Consider the following 26,182-nt stretch of genomic DNA (forward strand, 5'->3'; position numbering starts at 1 on the left):
GAAAAGCTTCTTACAGAAGACGTTACAGGTCTGTGTGAGCCAGAGATTTTCCTTGTTTGAGGTGACCAAATACTTATTTTCCACCCTAATTTACGAATAAATTCTTTACAAATCCTACCATGTGAATTCATGGATTTTTTTTCACATTCTGTCTCTCACAGTTGAAGTGTACCTCTGGTGCAAATTACTGACCTCTGTCATTTTTTTAAGTGGGGGAACTTGCACAATCGGTGGCTGACTAAATACTTTTTTGCCCCACTGTACACCCTGGTTCTCCTTGAGTTCTGAGCAATGTCATATGGTTGATGCTGAGGCCAGTACACTTACATCACAAGTCCTGAATAACGTGGAGGCATCTTCACGCAGGTACACAGGAAGTGCACGAAGGACGAGGGCCCGTCTTGTATTTACATCATGCTGTTCCTAGATGAACACACAATATCTATTAGAATAGTATTTACACAAATGCAGAGTAAAAACAAAGTGTTGGATAGCCATGTTCTGATTGTCATTGTTATAGATCAGGGGTGTCCAAACTTTTTGTGTAACGGGCTAAACCTGTCAATCTAGAAGGGTAACCCAAAAAAAATCTAAAAATTTTGAATAATTCAAGGCAAAATTCTCTAGTTTCTTTGTATTTATTTTTTATTTAAATTGGGACACAAATTATAAAACTCACCCACTGACAACTGGTGAAATGTTGACTCTCTGTAGCGCTCTTTGCAGTCTGATATCTGTAAACAATATGTGCACAAAGACGACTTATTAATGTTCAAAAACATTTCTTGCACAGCACACACACACAAGTAGTCAGCTGATCTCATCTGATGCAGATCTGCTCCTTGATCAAGTGACATTTGTCCGGATTTTTGGCACGAGTGACGTCGAATCAGCACCGCAGCTGGATGGCCCGATTTACATACCCAGCGCAGCTGATACTCACCACAATAATTTACTAAGATTATATGCACTCCTGTTATTAAGTCCAGTTCAGTCTGTTAATGTTAACCGTTTCAAACTAATGTTGATAGGTGTGTTGCTAAGCTTAATAACTTAAATAACAAACTTGAAATTTACCCGTCCTATTTTCCCTTTTATTGTTTTTTCTCTGTGCTGTAAATCTTCTGTCTAAGAAGAAATTTGAGGCTGCTGTTCTGAAAATAAGCTACCAAAGCTTTTTCTGAATGAATCAATAAAGATCCATTTATGGAAAGCTGTGATGAAAGCAGTTTTGTCTTTAATTATATTCAACAATATAACATATTCGACCACTTTTAAGTGATTTTGTGATCTTTAATACACTTTAATACACTAAAGTTAAGGTTATTTACCTAATTTCTAGTAAGTAGCCCTCAGTGAAAAAAGTTTGGACACCCCAGCCTTACAGGTTAGGGAGTATTTGTGATCCGCACAGTCTGCATCAATGATTCTTTCTTAGCCTGGGAGCAGAACGCGGCTCTTTATTTTCATTTCATTTCAATTTATCTAGCAAAGATCGATAGGGTCTGGCTTAAAGGTGTCAAGGAGGCGCCTCAGTCTGGCTGGTTGAGCCTTGTCGAATTAGCGCGAACAATTTAGCTGAACTTCGTTCGTAGCACCGAGTTCGACCAGTGTATAATGTTAGGCTGAATCAGGCGATGCATTTTTCCGCAAGCCTTGACTTGTAGAGCTCGCTTAGTGGAATACCCCTCTAAACTGTTAAAAGGATTTCGAGATTATCTCACAACCACACATTTGAGACTACGAAAAAATACAAACGTGTCTAATTACCATCATGATAACACACTCATGTTGTTTATTATTGTTCGCTTCATGCTAGCACACACACACAGCTCAACAGCGTAAACTACTGACTGTGTAACACGGACACTTATTGAAATAAGTATACTCACAATACGCACGTACGTTACCGGCGAATACGACAACCAGTGGAAAGTTTTAGTAGAAAGTTCAAATGCATGGAGCTAGAACTGCCACCGTCAACTTCCCGGGCAAGAATACAATGCATTATGGGAAATGTTGTCCCCCACGGAAAACCGCCAAAACGTTACATCATTCTAATTTGAAATAACATTACGTATTTGTCACATTAGAAAACTTCTAAAATTACAATTACTTGGATTCGAATTCATTTATAACAAACATTCACTGTGCACAAAGTACGAATATATTTCCAGTAAAAAATAAAAAAGAATGTTTATCGAAATTAAATTTAAACAAAACAAAAACACGTTAGACTTACCAAATTTAGGGCAGTTGATGAAAAAAAATAAGGTGGTGGGTTGAAGTTGGGGACTCTTAATCCACACGGGCTGGCCAAAACTTCCCCGTATCAAGGTAAATTCAAGATGGCTGACTAAGCTTTCCTGAGGGAGCGACAAGACTCCACCCACCAGAACGTCACTAATATATGCTTCTTAAACTTTTTGAGCGTTCCAAAAAATTTAGCTAAAAAATATTGAGCCCTATTCAATTAAAGCTGCATAAAAGCCAACAGAGCTCAATACTTTATAGTTTGCTCAACTACAAAACGACATTTGAGTGTTATGAGCTTATTAGTTATGAGCTAGAACAACTGTTAGGGATTACAGTGTAGTCGACTATCAAAATAATCGTTTGTGGCAGCCCTAGTGCACAGTCAAGGCCACCAGACCAAGCCTTATTAAATCCCAGTGATATCACTAGCCACAAGTCCTTGCTGTTTTTTGAACCTTGTGTAGATAAAAGTACTGAACTGCACTCAGTAAGTTATTTGGTTGTGAATTCAAAATCCAAATCTTTTGACCTAAATTCAGCTCATAACAGTCCCTGTAAACTAGCCGTGTATTGGTCCCTTACTAGCTTTCCAAGATTGTGTAATGAAGTGGCGACAGTTTCCATTATGAGTCAGTTAACACGCCTGCATTCAGGTTGTGTCTGGAAATTCTCTCTTGATTGTTTGTTTCAACTCTCTGCATTTTCGTTGTCATTTAAGAGGAGTAATTCATTGAAGTGCAACAAAGAAATAAGGAAGGAATGCAAGGTTACTGAGAATGTAAACCTTGGCAAACTATACTAGAAAAGGGATTAAATAAATCATTTAAAGCTAAATATGCATAATCTTGAGGTTGTGTTTTTTTTTTTTTTTTTTTTTTTTTTTTTTTTTTTTAAATGACATCAGAAACAGCAGTATGCGACATTACGTGATGGCAGAGCTTCAGTTCATCCTTTGTCATTTTTTTTTTTTTTTTTTTAATAAATAGGACAGGGGGAATGAATGAGAGAGAGAGGGGGAGAGAAAGAAAGAAAACCCAAGGGGAGAAGAGACGGTGAGAAGGGGGGGGAAGAGAGACAAAAAAAAAAAAAAAAAAAAAAAACTCCTGGGTCACCTGTATGGAGAAAAAACAAACAAACAAACAAACAAACAAACAGAGGAGACAGCAAACAACAAAGAGCAACATAATAATAGAGAAAACAAAGCACCATCACAATAAACTAGCTAGTCATAGATATCAGTATTTACTAAGTAATAAACGATATTGTGCAGCACGCAAGATAGACAGCGCACAGTGTGCTTTGAGGCAGCAGCCAAGAAAGCTTTAGTCCGCGTCTGTGAATACCCATGTGTGCATACCTGTGTGGATCAGCATGCTTGCATTCCAAAGGTTTCTCCATGTAATGATCTGCTAGGGAGTGTGGGGGGGCCACAGCCCCGTCCTCCAGGGTGTGAAGCGGGTATGGAGGAGATCAAAACTCCAGACATCCAGAGGCCCCCAGAACACAAGAGACCATGGAAGACCAACAGAGGGGCAGCCGCGCCACTGTTCCAGTAAGAGCTGAGGAGAGTCCCAGATGAGGGCTCACTCAGCAGCCGCGGAGCAGAAGCCAGGGGGGGTTGCAGTGACGCGCCCGTGAGCTCCGCCGGCCCCCAGCTGCGCCTGAGTGACCGAGCCCTAGGCCGAGAGGCCGGGGGCACCCCACCTCCAAAGGGGCCCGAGCGAGCCCCAGGCCCCAGGCCCCGACAAGCGGCCGCCAAGGAGTGAGCCGGTGTGTACCCGGACGCCCACCCCCAGACACAAAGAACCACCAACACACCGACACCTGAGGGAGTCCGCCACCGGCAGGGGAAGTGGTGGTGGGTGGAGATAGGCCTCCAAACCTTGGAGGGCCTGAGGTGTCCCCAGAGAGGTGGCGTCTGATACCCAACCTGACATATAGACACAGACATACAGGCACACACAGACACAAACATCCATTCCCACCCTCATGCTCTCATATGCACTCACTCCACACTCAACCAACGTGGAGACAGACATAAAGAGACGCTGTACACACAATCACACTCCCCAAGCGTACTCTACAAACCGGGTCTAGGTACCCTTGCCCCTGGAGGGGGGAATTGCACCCAGACCCAGGTGGTGTTACCCTTTTCCCTGCGGTGGGGAGAGGCAGACCACCCCGACTCCGCAGCAGCAGGGAGGCCCCACACCCCAGACCGCAGTCGGACGGCCAACTCCTCCTACTAGCCCTCCCGCTCCAGCAGGCCGCAGAGAATGGGGGTGGGAGAAGACTCCAAACCTCCCTCCACCCGCTCATTGTAGTGTTGATGCATATGTGTTCTAAGGTGCAATTAAAACCCAGGAGGGCATGGAGCTACCTGCCAAGGAGCAGCAGGTAAGCGCATAGTCCCTCCTGCTAACCCTCAATGACTAAGTGTATTTAAAATTGAGAGGTGGGCAACGACGTCAGGGGTGAGGTATACACCCTGATGGTGATTTGGACTCCGTGATTGTGCCCACCCCCAAGATCCTATATGTATGTGTAATGAGAGTGTGAATAATGTGAATGTCTAAGTTGTGGGATAAAATTGAGGCAGAGGCAGCCAGAAGGGGACGGGGGGGGGGGGGGTAGCCTCCTCTGCACCCTGGTGACATACCCCCACTCCAAGGCCCTGCATGTGTGGGTGGTTGTGGAGGAGCGGGAAGAGGGAGGCAGCTGGAGATGGGGAGGGAAGGAAGGGAGGGGCAGGTAACCCCTCCCTGGGGCCAGCTCCCCCGCTGACCCCAGTAGGCACTCCCACCCTCCGCGACCCGCCAGGGAAGGGGGGCCCAGGCCCATCAGACCGGGGCCCAGTGCAGTAGCGCCCCCTGGCTCCACAGAGCCCTGGACAGTCCACCCAACCCCACCACAAAGAAAACTGCACCCACCCCACCAACCACACATCTTCCAGACTACATAAGACGGTAAACGCCCAGGCTGAGATCTTCCTCCACCTCTCCTGTATCTCCCCCTCCTGCAGAGAGTTCCTGAGAGAAGAAAGCTCCTGCCAGATGTGACCATCCCCCCCACCAGTTGAAGAGCCCCCCAGGCGGCTCGATGCACCGGCGGCACCCTGCTCCAGGGCCGGGCCCCCATGCACCCACCCGCCCACAACCCCGGCAACACACCAACCAGGACCCGAGCCCCCGAGGCCCGGCCCGGGCCCCCGCCCAGAGACGGAGCACCCCCAGAACCTCACGCCCATCCCGGACCCACCCAGGGGCAGCCAGGTTGCCAGGTCAGTAACCCACGTCCGTCAGCACAGACCCTCCCCTAGCCCCGCTGCACGCAGCCGCGAGGAAACAGTCACCTGAGAGCCAACAGAGCCCTCAACCGGACGTGACCGCTACCCCGGGTTGAGCCCCCCAAGGAAGATGCCTCCGGGGAACCCCCCGACGCCCTAAGCCTGTCCCTACCCCCTCACCAATCACAACAGTGAAGGCGGGACCAAACTATGACCCCCCACCCCCACTAGGTGATGGAGCTGATAAAAGGGGCCCAGAGCAATTGATCTGATGTGGTGGCAGAGGCTGTGTCAAGACTAATGTAATCTAATAGATAATTTCTATATTGGTTAGAATTAAGATTATTTTTATTTTTCCAGTTCATGAGGACTGTTTTCTTGGCTATGCATAGGGCAGTGAAGATCATATGGGCTATATTCTTTTCTGAAGTGACATTATCTAAGCTGCCCAACAAACACACTAAGGGGGAGGTTGGAATGTTACATTTCAGACATTTTGATAAGTCTTCACATATCTCGCGCCAAAACTTTTGCACTGGTGGACAGAACCAAAGAGCGTGGATGTAATTGTCTGGTGTATTGCCTTGACAGTGTGAGCAGTTGTTGGAAGATGTAAAGCCCATCTTGAACATCCGATGACCTGTATAGTGCACTCTATGAAGTATTTTGTATTGTATTAATTGCAGACTGGGATTTTTAATTAATTTAAAAGTTTTTAAGCAAATCTGAGACCAGAAGTTTTGGTCTAGGTTGACTGATAAATCTGCTTCCCACTTTGCAGTAGGAAGGGATATTGATTCATCTAATTTAGAAAGTGTTCTGTATATTTTAGATAATAATTTGGGGGATTTAAGAGTAAGAAAATGTGCCGCACTTAGTGGTGTTTGTAATTCAACTTGACTGAGGTTAAATTTCTTTTTTACTATGGATTTAATTTGTTGATATTCTAAAAACCTTGTCTTGTTGATCCCATATTGTTCAACTAGTCTGTCAAATGGAATAAATTCTGTTCCCTCTAATATATGTTCTAAGTATTTAATTCCTTTACAACTCCATTCTGGGAAATTAATCATATTATTGTTTTGTAATATGTCAGGGTTATTCCAGATAGGTGTACGTTTGCATGGGATTAATGAAGACTCCGTTATTTTTAGAAACTCCCACCATGCTGTTAGAGAAAAGCTGATGTTGATACTTTTAAAGCATTCATGTCTTTTGATGTTTGAGCTAATAAATGGTAGGTCTGAAATCTCTAGATCCTTGCATAGTGCCTGTTCAACATCTAGCCAGGGCTCAACTAAGAAGGTATGTTTTAACCATTCTGAGATGAACTGAAGCCTGTTGGCTAAGAAGTATTGGTGAAAATTAGGCAGATCTAATCCTCCTCTATCCTTGGTTCTTTGTAGCGTTTTTAAGCTAATACGCGGGGGTTTATCTTTCCAAAGGAATTTGGAAATATATGAATCCAGAGATCTGAACCAATCTTGTGATGGTTTGTTAGGGATCATCAAAAATAAGTAATTTATTTTTGGCAAGACCATCATTTTTATAGTGGCGACCCTTCCCATGAGTGATATGGGTAAAGATTTCCATCTAGTCAGATCGCCTTCTACTTTCTTTAGAAGTGGGATGTGGTTTAGTTTAGTTAAGTCTGAAAGCTTAGGAGAGATATTAATACCTAAATATTTAATATTTCCGGATTGCAGTGGGGCAGAGGAAGAATTATGGAAGGAGCAGTTAATGGGGAGAACTGTAGATTTTGGCCAGTTAATTGAATAATCTGAAACTCTTGAAAACCAGTTTATTAAAGTAATTACCTCAGAGAGGTTGGTTTGTGTGTTTTGCAGAAAAAGCAACACATCATCCGCATAGAGACTGATTTTATGTTCTATGTTCTTACATTTTATGCCCTTAATTGTTGTAGCCTGTCTAAATGCTGCTGCTAGAGGTTCGATAAAAATTGCAAAAAGTGAGGGGGAGAGTGGGCATCCCTGTCTGGTGCCCCTCAGGAGACAGAAGCTGGAGGATGTCTGGTCATTTGTTCTGATACGAGCCGTTGGGGAATTGTATAATATTCTTATCCAGTTTATGAAAGAGTTTCCAAAACCAAATTTGTGTAAAGTTGCGAATAAAAATTTCCAATTAACTCTGTCAAATGCTTTTTCTGCATCTAGAGATAATATTATGGCTTCGATGTTTTTATCGTATGAGTAGTCTATTAAATTAAGTAATCTACGAGTGTTTGTTGAGGAGTGCCGACCTTTTATGAAACCAGTTTGGTCAGGATGAATTAAGAGGGGGGTCATTTTCTCTAATCTCTTTGAGAGAGCTTTGCAGATTATTTTAAGGTCTACATTTAAAAGAGAAATTGGACGATAGCTTGAGGGAAATAAAGGGTCTTTGCCTGGTTTTAGCAGGAGACTAATGTTGGCAGAATTCATATTTGGTGGTAGTCTGCCCTTTTCCTCGATTTCCTGCAACATGCTGTGGAATACTGGTGCCAAAATTGTCCAGAATTCTTTGTAGAATTCTGCAGGGAAGCCGTCTGGACCTGGAGCCTTATTATTGGGCATACTTATCAGGGCTTCCTGGAGTTCACTTGGCGTCAGTGGCGAATCCAATTCCATTGCTTGACTGTCTAGTAATTTTGGAAGAGTTACGTTGTCAAGAAACAGATCAATTTCATTTTTAGATGGGTTTATTTGTGGTGAGTATAAAGTTTCATAGAAATCCCTAAAAATGTTGTTTATTCTTCCAGGATCATATATTGTGTTCCCCGATAAATCTTTAGCAGCACATATAGTTGTTTTTTCTTTATTTATTTTTAGCTGGTTAGCTAGAAATCGACCTGATTTGTTACTGTGTTCAAAATTCTGCAAGCGAAGTCTTTGTATAAGGAATTGTGTTTTTTTATTAATAGTTTCATTTAATTCTAGTTTTGTTTTGCATATTTTGTTCAATGTTTCCTGATCTTGGTGGGACGCGTAGGCTTCTTCTAGTGATTTGATGTTTTTTTCTAATTCCTGAATATTTTTGTTTTCTTCTTTCTTTTTGTGTGATGAGAAAGAAATTATTTTACCTCTCATCACAGCTTTCCCTGCTTCCCATAGAACAGAAGCAGATATTCCGGGAGTGTCATTAAAGTCTAAATATGAAGTCCATTCCTTTTTAAAGTATTTAATAAAGTTGTGGTTTTAACAGACATGTGAATTCTTTTTTTTTGAATTGCGTAAAATTGCTGCAATTACCCTGTAAAAGTTCAGTGTATATATTGTTCATATGCATTATTCATTAGGATAAATACGAGTATGCAAAATTTTGAAAAACACATTTTTTAGTTGTCTCTTCTTTGTCATTTATACACAGTAAGAAGAAAATAAGCATGTTTGAACAACACATACTATAAATTAGTGTATAAATATTGATGTGATGCTGTCAAGTACAGTAGCATTGAAGTACCTGCATACTTATGCTGTATCCGTAGGGTGTTGTTACCACTATGTCTTAAGTAAGCTAGTAAGCTTTAGGGTTGCACTATTTCTGATTTCCGCTATGATAACAATACATAGGCTATATATTGATACAGAGTACTTTCAGAATACTGTCCTGATGCCAGTGATAAATTATAGAAAATATACCAAGGGTTTAAACTAAGATTACTGCCATTTTAAGAAAATAATTAGCTCATTTTAAATTGATGACAGCAACAGGTCTCAAAAAAGTTGGGACGAGGCCATGCTTATCAATTTATAGCATTTGCTTTTGTCTACTATGTTGTATCTTTTGTTTCATGATCCACCAGATATTTTTAACTGGTGAAAGGGCTACCAGCCTCTGCTGTTTTCAGTCTAGAAGGACCGATCACTGCATACTGTGTTCAAGATCACTTCAGGAGATGTCAGAGAATTTTGAGACAAAGAAGAAACTGTCAACCTCAGATAAGAAGAAATTGGTTAAGATGTTCAGCAATAACCTAGGTTCAGGTGTTTCACAGAATTATCTGTGCAGCTTTACTTACTGTTTCCTGACTCACTTACTCCTAATTTCTCATATGGTCAAAATCGCTGATTCATACCACCAGAAAAAGTTATCATAGTTCTAATCTAGGGGATCTCCAGGGGATAAAAAAAATCACATTCTGACTCCAGCTTGTCGGTCCAGGTGAACCACCTCTCACCTAACTTAGACAGGCTGTCCTCCACACAGTCCGCATTCATAAAGTGCTTTACAAACCTGAACATTAAAACTAACAAGTGTTTCCTCCCGTTTAAGTGCAGCTAGCAGAACAACATAGAACAACTTAAAGCTAAAGAAACAGTGTTAAAAGGATAGTGTTACATCTATGTCCATTTTTGAGAACAGGATTCCATAATGTTTGCATTTACAATTTTATAAATTTTTATACAAATGCATTTACAATGCATTTATGTTTAGTGTTTCATTTCCTCATTAATACATTCCTGCAGTTTAAGTAAATGATAAATTTACACACACACACGTGCTTACACACACACATATGTGTGTGTAAGCGTGTGTGTGTGTGTGTGCAATATGTTGTTTCCATGACAATCAAACCATCAACAAAAATAGGCTTGGAGTGGTTCTAAGAGAGAAAGACAGAAAGTCAAACAGACAGAGGGAGCATCTCAGCATTCAGTGCTTGCTGTCACCACCATTAGAGTAAGACCAAACTTGCCTTCCCTGCAGTGCGGCACTGAAGGTTGCAGTCACCGACATGCTCTCGAAAGTTGCTCCCACCCCCCAATAACTCCCACAGGCCATATCCTAATACTATGTTGTGCCTTTTATCTCCACCCCCCACCAACTATTTTGCCATTCCCATTCTGTTGACTGCGACCTCCTCCCTCTTCCGCCTGCTTTTTACTGTGAAACAGAGCCCTTCTCAATCATACAGCGCTGTTGGCCTGCTCTTTATTTCACTCGTCTTTTTTTGTTCCCTCTCTTTCTCTCTGGCTGGAAGCTTATCTGAGAGGCTCAGCTGCTGGTCGACTGTCCACAGAGAACCCCGATCCACAACAGCAAGAATAACAAAAATAAATAAATAAAATACAGCAAATATAGCTACTCTTTGGCATGGCTTTATGGTAAATACTGAGACACTTAACTATTTACCATAAACTGAATTTGAAATGTGAGACATAAGAAGTCCCCACTTTTTCCTCACATTTTTAATCAAATTGAGTCAAGGAGTGAGTTGAATGCTATATTTTGTTTTTTTATGGTGGGGAATAAAAGATTGCATCTGGCTGTTCAATAAAAACAAACACTTCATTTCTTTTTTTTTTAGCCATTGACAATTTGTTGCTATAGCACTTTATAACACTTTCAATTGTATTATAGTTAGAACTGATTCAATTCATAGTTAAACATTTAAACCTAAAAACATATCACATTTGTGACAGGCATGGGTTGTGAAAAACTGCAACCCCCCCCCCCCCCCCCCCCAAACAAAAAAAAAAAAAAGAGAAAAGACCCCCACAAAACCTGGATTTTTGACTGGATTTGAGTTTTGACTGGCTGTACATAGAAAAACATATTTGTAAAAGTCTAGATATTATTTCATTCAAAAAAAGTTTGTGCATGCTCTAAGACCACTGAATGGTCTTATGGACCTTGCTTTGTGCACTGGTGTCATGTTTGACCTGTGATCAAAAAAAGGAGGTTGTACCATTCCCTGCCCCACTCCTTGTACGATTCACTACTAAAGTCAGGTGATGATAATGGAGTAAAATGAGAGCATGTAAGACTTTGCCTGAAGCTCAGAAAACATCTGTAAAACTGCTTTTGTGATATTTCTTCTATAACTGTGCCAAACGCTTTCTGATGACATTATACCATAGCGGTTAGCACTGTTGCTGCACAGCAATATGGTTCTGAGTTCAATTCCACCATCAGGCCGGGGTGTTTCTGTGTGGAGTTTGCATGTTCTCCCCGTGTTTGCATGGGTTCTCTCAGGGTACTCAGGGTCCCAGCTCCCACAGTCCAAAGACATGCAGTTATTGGGCATAGGTTGATTGGAAACTCTAAAATTGCCCATAGGTATAAATGTGAGTGTGAATGGTTGTCTGTGCTGTGTATGTGTTAGCCCTGCGACAGACTGGTGACCTGTACAAGGTGTAACCTGCATCTTGCCTTAAGACAGGGTAGGGATAGGCTCTAGCCTCCCCGTGTAGCCTGGTCTCAAATATCTATTTTAGACCCTACAGGTTAAAAGGATATAAATATTGTCATGTAAAGACTTTATTGTAAATATTTCATAAATGTATTTTAAAAAACGAGTTCAGAAGCATTAAAAAAGTGTTTAAAATCACAATAAATGGAAGTCAATCATAATTTAAGCATTCATGGAGTTAAAAGTTACAAGTAAACCAAAGATTTGTTATCTAATGTGAAACAAGGGAAAAAAAAAACTTTGTATTTGCTGCAAGTTGTTTTACAAGTTCATTTTGGGTTGTCAATCTTGTATTTTCTTTTATCCCATTGGTTGATGTAAACCTATTGTCCAATCAGACGTAAGGAAGGCGGGATCTAAGCGAGCCGAAAGAAAAAAACACTAACTAAGCTAGTGAGAGTCGGCAGCGGCACATTACCGGAGGAGGTTGTATACCAGAGCTAATAGGAGAATAGTCAAACAATAGCCGTGGATGCAGTGTCTACGTTCCTGTTATGGACTGTTTTACCCTGTGACGATGGACCGAGAGGAATTCTCTGGGTCCTTCTGCTGTGGATAGGATTTCTGTGGGTTCGTCCCAGTGTACTCAGCAACCTGGGTATGCCGCTAATTCCAACCACGTTGCCGAGTGGAGGCCGCATGGTCACAAATCAAGCCTGCCCCTCAGCTTGCCCTTGCACTTAGCCCAGAGGATTTGTGAGTAGACCTGATCAGGTGCATTTTGTTTTCTGCTCGTTTAACAAGTGAAGCGGCCATTTGTGTGTTTTCAAAGGGACTGGGGTGTTTTTAAAGTAAGGACAGAGAAAATTTTTTTACAAAAACTTTAAGTTAAAGCTATGGAATGATTGATGAATGTAAATCTAAATAGACTTGAGTGTCTCAGACAATGCTATTCAAGCTGATGAGACAGGTATATTGATTTAATTTTATTGCAGACATGTTCTTTTATACCTTGAAGAGTCTGACCCAGTTTATAACTTTGTATAAAAGGCTGAGGATAAACTCATAGTAGTCCATTTATTGATGTAGATGCAGACTAAAAAAAAATTATAAATAAAAACACCAGCTTACTGCCTCTGTATTTTTTGACCCTGTAATTTCCTTCTCTGCGTCTCCTTCTCTGTTAGTCAATGTTATTGATGGTCCATTCGATGCCACAAAGGCACCGGGGAGGCTTTTTCATTACCATGCATTCAATATGTCATCAGGACAAAGACTTTTCTGAGAGATGATCCAGCCAGCACACCCACAGCTGTTTGGAATCTCTGAGGTGGTAGGTAGATCACCCTGCTTGTGTCATTTATTATAGTATATTTCACAGATATCATTATGAAAAATATGCAAAGTTTGCAGCAAATTGCAATTTAAGAATCATCTTTGGCATTTTATATTTGATTCAGCTAAAGGAATGCTTTTGTGACAGGTTTCTTGTAAGGAAATGCTTAAAATTTAACATTGGCTGTTTGATAAGGTGTTTCTTATTTGTAGATACAGTACTTGTACTGCGATTATGTTTTTATGACTCTTCCTTAATGTTCTATGTCTTCTATCTGTGACACCAAATATACCCATAGCTTTATCGGGTTGAAGCTCAACATTCAATGCTTCGGACAATGTTTTGAAAATTGTTGACCAGTAGGCTTTTAAAGTTGGACATGACCAAAACATATGTGTTAAATCTGCAGAGGGATTTCTACATCTCTCACAGCTTGCATCTATGTTTGGAAATATTTTAGTCAGCCACACATGGGTGTGCAGAAGTGAGACGGAAGTGAAGGTAAGTGACGGAAGTGACGGACGAGGTAAGCAACTCATGTTGTAACTGATGTCAGATGCCAGAGATTTTGGCAGAAATTTAAAGCGAATGGTAGTTTACATTTGAACAAATTCCTTTAAGCTTCAGTATTACCAAATACACTTATCAATTGTCTTATAACTAACAACATTTGTCTAAATCATCTCCAACACCCTGGAGAACAATGGGGAGAGTTTAGAGGCTCTCCAAGTTTACATTGATCAGTGCTTCCAGGATCTCGTGATGAAGAAGGCCCAGAGTGCAGCTTCCCCGGCCAAACCTGACACGCCGTCGTCGAAAAGACTTCGCCCAGCAGATTCCCCCAGCACAACATTGGCAGCCGGCAAAGATATTGTCGACATACTGGAGTCAATCGACCAACGATTGTCCAGTTTCGATGCAAGGCTGTCCTTGGTGGAGATTCTTCACCGGGAATTTAAATCCTTGCGACAATCCCTGGAGTTCAGCCAGCAGCAGGTGGAAACGCTCACTGCTGAAAATGCCACGCTAAGGGAGTCGGTGAAATGTCTCACAGACAATGCTTACTCAGCTAACTACGGATAAAAAGCTTAATCAAAACCCACCTGAAGCGGCTTCATCCAGAAGGGCTCCTGCGCTGTCATTGCTGTGTATTAACTTCAGACCAGATAAGAATCTGCTACACACTTTTCATATCCACTCACACTAACTTGCATTAACATCTGTTTAACTTACCAGTATCATATCGCATCTTAAATGTAATATCATAGCAAAATTTACGCCGTCACTCTCCGCCAATCGTTTAATTGGAATGTTTCCGTTTTTTTTCTTCTCGTTTTTTCCCCCTCTTGTTTTTATGCCGCTCACCCTTGTCCTTGGTTTTTTTTCTTTTTTCTTTTCTTTCTCTGCTTCGATCACCTGCTTCCACACTCATCCACAAATAACATCCTTTATTTCGACACATACGCACAGCACGATCATGCACAATCATGCGCTCAACGGCAGCACATTTGCATCAGTCAGACAGTGCACACAGACCTATAGGATACACACACTTAAGCCAAGCGTACTCATATTAGTAAATATGCACACACATAGTCAAACTCAGGGAGCATCTCGCCACACATTTTTTCTCTCTTTATTTACAAAAAAGTGATGTATTCTCTCCACCTGTCTAAGCGACACACACAGCGTACACCCCTAGTTATACACAGACATCTATGGGTGCACTAAGGTTTGTTACATGGAATATAAATGGAGCTAGCTCCAGAGAAAAGAGGTTAAAAATATTTAACCAACTCAAAAAACTACAGGCAGATGTTGTCCTTTTACAAGAGACCCACAGACCTCTTAGAGGTTCAAATGAACTTAAAACACCTGAGTTTCCTAATGTGTTCTTAGCTTGTTATAATTCTATACAAAGGGGAGTAGCAATTTTAATACACAAAAATATTAATTTCACAGTACTCGATACAGTTATAGATCCAGAGGGCAGATTTTTAATCATTCAACTTTCATGGTTTTTTCAGTACACTCTCTGAACACTAAGATGGCACACTTGTTCTTGGAGGCGACCTCAACCTTGGACTAAACGAAGAAATGGATAGGCTCAATACAGCGGGAACTCAGCGCAATTGGCAGTCCACAAATATAATCAAACAGTATATGAGCGACTTTGGTCTTTGCGATGCATGGCGCTCCCTTCACCCCACCAGTAAGGAATATACTTTTTTCTCACATGTTCATCACTCCTACTCTCGTCTGGATTATTTTTTGGTCAGCAGCTCACTGCTGAACGACATTTCAGACACTGAGATTCACCCTATAGCTGTCAGCGATCATGGTCCTGTATCTTTAACACTAATGCACAAGAATAATACTACGCCAAGTAAAAACTGGAGATGAAGACTTTATTAAATATTTTTAAAAAGAGTGGACTTCATATTTATAATGACAGTCCCGGAACTTCAGCATCTGTTCTATGGGAAGCAGGGAAAGCTGTGATGAGAGGTAAAATAATTTCTTTCTCATCACATAAAAAGAAAGAAGAAAACAAAAATATTCAGGAATTAGAAAAAAATATTAAATCACTAGAAGAAGCCGACGCGTCCCACCAAGATCAGGAAACATTGAACAAAATACGCAAAACAAAACTAGAATTAAATGAGATAATTGATAAAAAAACAAAATTCTTAGTACAAAGACTACGCTTACAAAATTATGAACATGGTAATAAATCCGGTCAATTTCTAGCAAACCAGCTAAAAATAAATAAAGAAAAAACAACTATATGTGCTGTTCAAGATTCATCTGGGAACACAGTATATGACCCGAAACAAACAAACAACATTTTCAGGGATTTCTATAAAAGATTGTATTCACCACAAATAAACCCATCTAAAAAGGAAATTGATCAGTTTTTAGACAACATAACTCTTCCAAAATTAGACACTCAAGCAATGGCAATAGATTCGCCACTGACATCAGGTGAACTCCAGGAAGCCCTGATAAGTATGCCCAATAATAAGGCTCCAGGTCCAGACGGCTTTCCTGCAGAATTCTACAAAGAATTCTGGACGATTCCAGCACCAGTTTTTTACAGAACGTTGTTGGAAATCAAAGAAAAGGGCAGACTTTCATCAAATATGAATTCTGCAAACATTAATCTCCTGCTAAAACCAGGCAAAGACCCTGTATATCCCTCAAGCTATCGTCCAATATCCCTTATAAATGTAGACCTTAAAATAATCTGCAAAGCTCTCTCAAAGAGACTAGAGAAAATAACCCCCCTCTTAATTCATCCTGACCAAACTGGTTTCATAAAAGGTAGGCACTCATCAACAAATACACGTAGATTACTTAATTTGATAGACTACTCATATAGTAAAAACCTTGAAACTACAATATTTTCTTTAGATGCAGAAAAAGCATTTGACAGAGTTAACTGGAAATTTCTATTTGCAACTTTACACAAATCTGGTTTTGGATCCTCTTTAACTGGTTAAAAATATTATATAATTCTGCAACAGCTTGTGTCAAAACAAATGACCAAAAATGCTTCAGCTTCTGTCTCCTGAGGGGCACCAGGCAGGGATGCCCACTTTCCCTTTCACTGTTTGCAATTTTTATTGAACCACTAGCAGCAGCAATTAGACAGAATTCAGTAATTAAGGGCATAAAATGCAAGAACGTGGAACATAAAATCAGCCTTTATGCGGATGATGTGTTACTCTTTCTCCAAAACTCACAAACCAATATCTCTGAGGTGATATGATATGTCCAAATTCCTTTGGAAAGATAAACCCCCACAAATAAGCTTAAAAACACTACAAAATACCAAGGATAAAGGAGGATTAGAACTACCTAACTTTCAGCACTACTTCTTAGCCAGGCTTCAGTTTATCTCAGGATGGCTAAAACATACCTTATTAGATGAACCTTGGCTAGATGTCGAACAAGCACTTTGCAATAATCTAGAGATTTCAGATCTACCATTTATCAGCTTAAACATCCAACGACATGAATCCTTCAAAAGCGTCAACATCAGCTCTTCTCTGACAGCATGGTGGGAGTTTCTAAAATTGACGGAGTCTTCATTAATCCCATGCAAACGTACACCTATCTGGAACAACCCTGACATATTACAAAACAATAATATGATAAACTTTTCAGGTTGGAGTGGTAAAGGAATCAAATATTTAGAACATATATTAGAAGGAACAGAATTTATTTCATTTGACAGACTAGTTACACAATATGGGATCAACAAGAAAAGATTTTTAGAATATCAACGAATTAAATCCATAGTAAAAAATAAATTTAAACCGGGTCAAGTTGAACTACAAACACCACCAAGTGTGGTTCAATTTCTTACTCTTAATACTCCCAATTACTTTCCAAAATATACAGAATGCTTTCTAAAACAGATGAATCAATATCACTTTCTATTGCAAAATGGGAAGCGGATTTATCAGTTAATTTAGACCAAAACTTCTGGTCTCAGATTTGCTTAAAAACCTTTCATCTAATTAGAAATCCCAGTCTTCAATTAATTCAATACAAAATACTACATAGAGTGCACTAAACAGGTCATCGGATGTTCAAGATGCGCTTTACGTCTACCAACAACTGCTCACACTGCCAAACCAATTCACCGGACAATTATATCCACGCTCTTTGGTTCTGTCCATCTCGCGCCAAGTTTTGGCGCGAGATGTGAAGACTTATCAAAGTGTGTGAAATGTAACATTCCAACTTCCCCTTTAGTGTGTTTGTTGGGCAGCTTAGATAATGTCACTACAGATAAGAATATAGCCCATATGGTTTTCACTGCCCTATGCATAGCCAAGAAAACAGTCCTCATGAACTGGTAAAATAATAATAATCTTAATTCCAACCAATAAAGAAATTATCTATTAGATTACATTAGTCTTGATACAGCCTCTGCCACCACATCAGATCAATTGCTCTGGGTTCCTTTGATCAGCTCCATCACCTAGTGGGGGTGGGGGGTCATAGTTTAGTCCCACCTTCGCTGTTGTGATTGGTGTGGGGGTAGGGACAGGCTTAGGGCGTCGGGGGGTTCCCCAGGAGCATCTTCCTTGGAGGGCTCAACCCGGGGTAGCGGTCATGGCCTATTAAGGGCTCTGTTGGCTCTTAGGTGGCGGTTTCCTCGTGGCTGCGTGCAGCGGGGCAAGGGGAGGGTCTGTGCTGACGGACGTGGGTTACTGACCTGGTAGCCTGGCTGCCCCTGGGTGGGTCCGGGACGGGCGTGAGGCGCTCTTGGGGCGCTCCGTCTCTGGGCTGGGGCCCTGGCTGGGCCTCGGGGGCTTGGGTCCTGGTTGGTGTGTTGCTGGGGTTATGGGCGGGTGGGTGTATGGGGGCCCAGTCCTGGCGCAGGGTGCCGCCGGTGCATCGAGCCACCTGGGGGGCTCTTCAACTGGTGGGGGAGGTTGTTACATCTTGCAGGAGCGCTCCTCTCTTCAGGAACTCACTCTGCAGGAGGGGGAGATACAGGAGAGGTGGAGGAAGATCTCAGCCTGGGCGTCTGTTGTCTTGTGTAGTCTGGAAGATGAGTGGATGACGGGGTGGGTGCAGTTTTCTCTGAGGTGGGGTCGGGCGGCGCTGCTGTACTGGGCCCCGGTCCAGATGGGTCTGGGCCCCCTTTCCCTGGCGGGTTGCAGAGTATGGGGTGCCTACTGGGGTCAGCGGGGGAGCTGGCCCCAGGGAGGGGTCACTTGCCCCTCCCTTCCTTCCCTCCCCATCTCCAGCTGCCTCCCTCTTCCCGCTCCATCACAATCACCCACACATGCAGGGCCTTGGGGTAAAGATGTGTCACCAGGGTGCAGGGGAGGCATCCCCCTTCTGTCTCCTTCTGGCTCCCTGTGCCTCAATTTTATCTCACAACTTAGACATTCACATTACTCACACTCTCATAACACGTACATATAGAGCATGGCGATATGGCCAAAAATATTTATCACGATATATATTTGAAAATTTGCGATAACGATATAACTGACGATATAATTGATGCGAGACAAAATACAACTCCACAACATTACTAGCGCAAAAAGACAACCTTCCATTTATTTTCACTTAAACAAGAAGCTGGTTTTTATGTACATTAAAGCTTTATAAAAATGTAACAGTGCAAATGCAAATTCCTTGCTGAAAGTTTAACCAAAAGGCATTTCCAGTAGAAATGGGCTGACATATCCTGAGCATAACCATGTATAATATCCACTGAAGTTAAAAAGAGGTGCTTTGCAACATTAAACTGCAGTGTGCAATACGTATTTTTCGTACCATAAGGATTATAAGGCACATTAAGCGAAACAAAGCAGTCAGATAAATCAAACTTTATTAAACTCATTCTTCTTGCTTCCTCCACTTCTGTACCACTGATTCATTAATGTTGAATTCTCTGGCAGCTGCTCTATTCCCATGTTGTTGCAGTATATTAATGACTAACCTTGTATTGTGGATGGATTATCTCAGTTGTTATCCTGACTGAAGTTTGGTCCGTTTACAGCATCCTGCCATGCCATTCCATTTGTCTCTAACCATGAGGAACCTTCACGTTAACTTTTATAAGTGGAAAAGTGTTAGTGTTCGTCCTCCAGCTTCACTGTTTATGTTATGCTAACATAGCTGTGTTGCTAGCGATTACGTAGCACATCATTATATAGCAGCTAGCCCAACTTCAGTAACCCTACAAACGTCACTGCTGTTTAGTTTCCTGTCTTCATTTATGTTGGAAGTGATAGCAGAGCTGTACGTTTGAATTTTTTCAGAAATCTCTCAGTCAGAACATGCAATATCATGCTTAGGTAACTAGCGAAACTAGCGAGCTAACTTCCGCTAACTTCTAACTCCGTTAAATGTAATAAATTTTGTTTTCATGGATGCCTCGAAGTTAAACTTCATAGTTACACCTGGTAAAGCAGCAATGCTGATCGTTTTATTAAAGATGAAAGAATTTAGACAGTTTTTAACTCTCAGTGATGCTGCAGTGTTCGTTTGACCTGAAGCATACGGAGTTAAGGACCCAGATTACTCCCAGATTTAAGAGCATCTTAGTCCGAAAAAAACGACAATAACGACGGCCGCTTGCATGTTCTGCAAAAAAATGTGCTTTGTCGTGTATCTGACGGACAAACACCAAACCAGTTCCACATCACTGAAGTTGCACCATTTTTACAAACCAATTCTGGTTCATCTGTTTCACTCAACAATCGACCATGTGCGTATGAAAACAAAGGCACTGCGCATGCGCGTTTTACTTATATTCTATCGCGATATTTCATTTTTCTATTGTTGCCTAACATTATACCGGTATTACCGTGAACGGTATAATATGGCCCAGCCCTACATACATATAGGATCTTGGGAGTTGGCACGCTACACGGAATCCAAAAGACCATCAGGGTGTACAGCCTCACCCCCGGCCTCGTTGCCCACCTCTCAATTTTAAATACATGTAGACATTGAGGGCTAGCAAGAGGGGCTATGCGCTTACCTGCTGCGCTTGGGCAGGTAGCTCCATGCCCTCCTGGGTTTTAAAGGCACCTTAGAACACACATGCATCAACACTACATATGAGCGGGCAGAGGGAGGTTTGGAGTCTTCACACACCCCCGTTCTCTGCGGCCTGCTGGAGCGGGGGGGCTAGGAGGAAAAGTTGGCCGTCCGACTGGGGTCTGGAATGTGTGGCTTCCCTGCTGCTGTGGAGTCGGGGCGGTCTGCTTCTCCCCACCAAAGGGAAAAGGGTAACACCACCTGGGTCTGGGTGCAGTTTCCCCCTCCAGGGGCAAGGGTACCTAGACCCGGGGCTTAGAGTACGGTTGCGGAGTGTGATTGTGTGTGTACAGTGTCTCTTTATGTCTGTCTCCACGTTGGGTGAGTGTTGAGTAATTGCATATGAGAGCATGAGGGTGGGAATGAATGTTTGTATCTGTGTGTGCCTGTTTGTCTGTGTCCATATGTCAGGTCGGGTATCAGACGCCACCTCTCTGGGGACATCCCAGGTCCTCCAAGATATGGAGGCCTATCTCCCCCACCACTTCCCTTACCAGTGGCAGACGCCCTCAGACATCGGTGCGTTGTTGGTTCTTGGTGTCCGGGGATGGGCGTCCAGGTACACACCGGCTCACTCCTTGGTGGCTGCTTATTGGGGCCTGGACCCTGGGGCTCGCTCGGGCCACTTCGGGGGTGGGGTGCCCTCGGCCTCTGGGCCTGGGGCTCGGTCACTCTGGCACAGCTGGCTGCCAGCGGAGCTCACGGGCACATCACTGCAACCCCCCCTGGCTTCTGCTCCGCGGCTGCTGAGTGACCCCTCATCTGGGACTCTCGTCAGCTCTTTCTGGGACAGTGGCGCGGCTGCCCCTCTGTTGGTCTTCCTTGGTCTTTTGTGTTCTGAGGGCCTCTGGATGTCTGGAGTTTTGATCTCCTCCATACCTGCTTCATGCCCTGGTGGACGGGGTTGTGGCTCCCCACACCCTCTAGCAGATCATTACATGAAGGAGCCTTTTAAATACAAGCACGTTCATGCTCACAGGTGTACACACGGGTGCTCACACACACAAACGACACCCTTTTTGGATCCTACCTCAAACCACACTGTGCGCTGTCGATCCTATGTGCTGCGCAATAATGTTTAATATTTAGTATTTACAGTTATATTCCCATTGTCATGATCCTGGGTCTTTTGACCCAGCGTTTTAAGTTTGAGTTTATTTTGTTCATTAGGTTATCTAAGTTTATTTGTTTAATAGATTCCCCTTGTGTTTCCAACCCCTGTTAAGTCTCCCTTGTCTTTCATGTGCTTCTTGTCTGTGTTTCTTATGTTGTCATATTTGCGTTTCATTATGTTTCCCATTTTATTTTGAAAGAGGTCCTGTGTTCCTGCATTTTGTTTTACTCTTCCCCTGTGGCATTGTTATTTGTTGTGTCTACTGTGCCTTTCTGTTCCATGTTTGAGGTCCCTATGTTCTGTCTCCCCAGTCTGTTAGGTTTACATGTCTTGAGTTCCGTCAGTGTGTTTCCTGTTTTACTTTCACAGTCTGTCCTATGTTAATGGTTCTAGTTTTGCTTCCCTTGTCTCGTCCTGCCTAATTACTCCCAGCTGTGCTCTCCTCCTGTGGATCATTCCCCCTCGTTATCTTTCAGTGTATTTAAGCCCCATGTTTCTCTTTGTCAGTGTTGCGTCCTCCCTCATAGCTGTGTGATTTTTCCCTGTGGCTCCTTGTGCTTTAGTTTTCCCAGTTTAGTTTTGTATTGTTTTTTGTGTCCCACTCCACGCCAGCAATAAAGCTGTGTTTTTTGAGTTTACTTTTTGTCTCTAGGAGTTTGCGTTTGGGTCCTACTCTTGCCTGCACACAGCCGTATTGTGACACCCATATATCACCCTGATGTTGTTTATTCTATTGCTCTCGTTTTCTTCTGCTTGTTTTCTTTTTTCATTCTCAACAGGTGAAATTAAAAAAGTATCTACCGCTATCTATTGTTAGCTAGTTTATTGTGATGGTGTTATTTTTATTATATTGCTCTTTGTTGTTTGTTTTCTCTTCTGGTTTTTTATCTCCATGCAGGTGATCCAGGTGTTTTGTTTGTTTTTCTCTCCTCCCCCCCCCCCCCCCCAAATCTCCTCTCCCCTCTATTTTTCTTTCTCTCCCTCCCTTTCTTTCATTCTTTCTCCCAGTCCTATCCCCCAGTCATGTCTGTCCTGTCTTTAAAAAAATGAGAAAAAAAAAAAAGGAAATATTTTAGCCAGTCTTGCCTTGGAGTAATGAATGCGATGTAGAATCTTGAACTGTATGATGTTTAATTTGGCACAAAAAGTGGTGTTGTTTACTCTTAAAAGAGCACTCTCCCAGTCCACCCCCAGCTCATTATCCCAGTCTGCTTTGATCTTTGGTATTGTTATATTCTTAAAGCAGGCTATACAATTACTAAGTCTTGAGATAAGGCCTTTAGGCTTAAATGTCAGTTTCAACAGATCATCTACAGCAGTAAATGGAGTTATATTTGGAAAGTCAGGGTTGTGATGCTGAAGAAAGTGGCGAACTTGAAAGTATCTAAATAAGCTGGACCAAGGGAGGTCAAATTTGTGTGACAAATCCTGAAAACTTGCCAAGACACCGTCTATGTACATGTCAGAAAAGTTATGGAGGCCTCGTCTCTGCCAAAGAGCAGATTCAGAGTCTAATCTGGCGGGGAGGAAAAGGTGATTATTGTGTATAGGGGTTAAATGAAGAAGATTTTCAAACCCAAAGTTCTGAAAGAAACTCTTAATGCTTCAGCATACCAAGACATTTTTAACTTTGTGGGAACAATTTGGGGATAGCCCCTTCCTGTTCTAACATGACTAACATGACACGATTGCAGTTGTCGAGGTTTTGGCGAGTTTGTACGAGATGTAGCCTCAGTTTCCTGTTTTTAGCTGACAGGAGTGAGGTCTACTGCTGCTGTATCAAGGTGCAATGTGTTGTCACATTTTTGTCCCCATTCCGACGCTTGGTTTAAACTTTAGGAGGCTGTCTTGACCATGTCAACATGTCTGAATGCTAAATAAATAAATGGTGATAGGCTGATTAGATATGTGCACTAAGCACATAGCTGAACAAGAGAACCTAATAAAGTGGCTGCTGAATGTATGCACTGTGCTTTTACTTGATTATACAGTAACTGGTCATATGTTCTCATGTTATATATATTTTCTTTGTTTTCTCATGTATATAGATTCACATGTATCACCTTTTCACCTTTCCCTTTTGTGTATGAATAATTTCTCTTTTACATTAGGTCAAAATTTTTGTATTACTCTTTACAAAGTCAGTAAGATTTTAAGAAAAACCTAAGTCTTAAAATTGCAGCAAAAAGTTTTTATTTGGTGGTTAAAGAATTGAAGTGCATATTCATATTCATATGTGAAAGAAGTGTTGATGAAAAAATGCTTTAATTGCTTTCAAACTGAATTAAAGGTGATGAAAATAACAGAGGTCAGATGGCCCAGGATGTGAGTGGGCGTTAAGGCGTCTGGGAAGGGATCTCAAAACTGGATTATAGATGGCAGACAGTTGGTGTCGTAAACCACCGCCTCTGTTCAAAGATGGTCGCTCACAGTGGACATAGATGGCTTCTTTCAAACCATCTGTCCTCTCTGTCCAAAATGTGAACATTGGCATCCTTGAAAGAGTGTCCTTTATCCTTAAGATGCAGATGGACAGCTGAGTCTTGTCCTGTGGAGGTGGCTCTTCTACGTTGTGCCATGCGCTTGTGAAGTGGCTGTTTGGTCTCTCCAATGTAGCGGTCTAGGCATTCCTCGCTGCACTGTACAGCATACACCACATTGTTAAGTCTGCGTTTTGGAGTTTTGTCTTTCAGGTGAACCAGTTTTTGTCTGAGCGTGTTGCTGGGTCTAAAATGCACCGGGATGTCATGCTTGGAAAAAACTCTCCCGAGTTTTTCTGATACACTGGCTACATAGGGGATGACAATGTTGTTGCGTCTGTCCTTCTTATCCTCCCTCGCTGGTGTTTGATCTTCTTTTCTGTACCTCTTTGCTGACTTTAAGAACGCCCATTTAGGATAGCCGCATAATGCTAATAGCTAAAGGACTCAATTTTGCCATTTCTCCACAACAGTTGCCCATAGTGGACCTCATCACAGCCACAGAAACCGCCATACGGATTAATAAATTATCACAGACAGAAGCAGAGCAAATCAGGATGAAAGTCTCAGCCACCCTCTCCAGTGCCAAAGTCTCTCCATCCAACCTCACAATACAAGAAAAGAAGGCCGTCGCTTCTCTGAGCAAAGACCACAACATCACTGTTTTTCCAGCTGATAAGGAAAGATGCACCGTGGTCCTAAACACTACAGATTGCCATACAAAGATCACTACTCTCCCCAGTGACAACAATACCTACGAAGCCTTAAAGCGAGACCCCACAAGCAGCTACAAAAAGAAAGTTATAGCTTGCCTTCAAGACTTTGAAAGGACAAAATCATTGACCGCCTTACATATCACCGCCTTTACCCATGGAATGCCATACCCTGTATTTACGGACTTCCTAAAATCCACAAGGAAGCTGTCCCACTCAGACCCATAGTCAGTAGCATAAACTCAGCCACTTATAACATTGCAAAACACCTTGCTACCATCCTTGCTCCTCTCATGGGGAACACCCCACACCACATCAAGAACTCCACCGACTTCACTGACAAGGTCCAGAAACTTACCCTGGATCCAGATGAAACGATGGTGTCCTTTGATGTAGTCTCTCTCTTCACTTGCATACCCACCATGGAGGCCGTGGAGACTGTCAGAAAACGACTACAAGAAGACAGCTCCTTGGAGGACAGGACCAACTTCACACCCGATCAGATTTGCACACTGTTAGACCTCTGCCTTACCACAACATACTTCAAATACAACGAAGGCTTCTACAAACAAAAACATGGCTGTGCCATGGGCTCCCCCGTGTCACCTATTGTAGCCAACCTTTACATGGAGGAAGTGGAAAGGAAGGCTCTTGGCTCTTTCAAAGGAAGAGTACCCAGCCACTGGTACAGATATGTAGACGACACCTGGGTCAAAATCAAGACACAAGAAGTGGAATCCTTCACTGCGCACATTAACGCTGTGGATAAAAACATCAAGTTCACCAGGGAAGACACAAAGGATAACTGTTTGCCTTTCCTGTGCATATGGAAGAGAATGGCAACCTCAATGGCAACCTCAACATCGAAGTTTACCGGAAGCCCACACACACGGACCAGTATCTCCTCTTTGACTCCCATCACCCTCTGGAACATAAACTTGGAGTAATTAGGACCCTACACCACCGGGCAGAACATGTTCCCTCTAAGCCTGAAGGAAAAAAGAAGGAACACACGCATGTAAAGGAAGCACTCAAAATGTGTGGCTATCCTAAATGGGCGTTCTTAAAGTCAGCAAAGAGGCACAGAAAAGAGGATCAGACACCAGCGAGGGAGGATAAGAAAGACAGACGCAACAACATTGTCATCCCCTATGTAGCCAGTGTATCAGAAAAACTCAGGAGAGTTTTCTCCAAGCATGACATCCCGGTGCATTTCAGACCCAGCAACACGCTCAGACAAAAACTGGTTCACCCGAAAGACAAAACTCCAAAACACAGACTTAACA

General features: G+C 42.3%; 1 long non-coding RNA gene across 1 annotated transcript; it reads right to left on the reverse strand.

Moving 5' to 3' along the window:
* Positions 1-351: 351 nt before the first annotated feature.
* LOC146549657 (uncharacterized) lies at positions 352-2,369 on the reverse strand. The gene is made up of 3 exons (XR_014890411.1): positions 1,893-2,369; positions 680-734; positions 352-423 (listed from the first exon to the last, which is right to left on the reverse strand). It is a non-coding gene; the product is annotated as an uncharacterized LOC146549657 (long non-coding RNA).
* Positions 2,370-26,182: the final 23,813 nt, after the last annotated feature.

The sequence above is a fragment of the Mchenga conophoros genome, linkage group LG22, assembly GCF_057382185.1.
Source record: "Mchenga conophoros isolate Kocher_MC1m ecotype Shallow Benthic linkage group LG22, M_conophoros_male_GT1.1, whole genome shotgun sequence".
Classification (NCBI taxonomy): Eukaryota; Metazoa; Chordata; class Actinopteri; order Cichliformes; family Cichlidae; genus Mchenga; species Mchenga conophoros.